Genomic DNA, 311 nt, shown 5'->3' on the forward strand with positions numbered 1-311 from the left:
AATATGCATCAGTTTAATCAGTGTCAGCTAATTACTCTGGAACCATAAATTATTAAGGTGTGATATGATGGTTTTGTGGTTACAGTAGTAGTTCAGTTAAGGTGTTGGATTACTGTAGGGTCCGGTGTATTTGCTGTATGTTAACAGCATTGGGTTATTTGTCTTACATGTGGTGACCATGTGGTTAAGATATCAGGTTACTGGTATGGTGTATTGTAGTGGTTTAAGGTGATATACTATTAAATCATGAACAATCAGTTTAAAGCCCTAGCACATGGACTCACCAACTCATTCATTCCACTTCATTATAT

At 36.0% G+C, this 311-nt stretch overlaps 1 protein-coding gene across 2 annotated transcripts in view; it reads left to right on the plus strand.

Moving 5' to 3' along the window:
- The window catches only part of LOC106870504 (copper homeostasis protein cutC homolog), a 15147-nt gene that overhangs the window by 3314 nt on the left and 11522 nt on the right, over positions 1-311 (plus strand). The gene's annotated exons all lie outside the window — the stretch shown is intronic.

Source organism: Octopus bimaculoides, chromosome 14, assembly GCF_001194135.2.
Source record: "Octopus bimaculoides isolate UCB-OBI-ISO-001 chromosome 14, ASM119413v2, whole genome shotgun sequence".
Taxonomy (NCBI): Eukaryota; Metazoa; Mollusca; class Cephalopoda; order Octopoda; family Octopodidae; genus Octopus; species Octopus bimaculoides.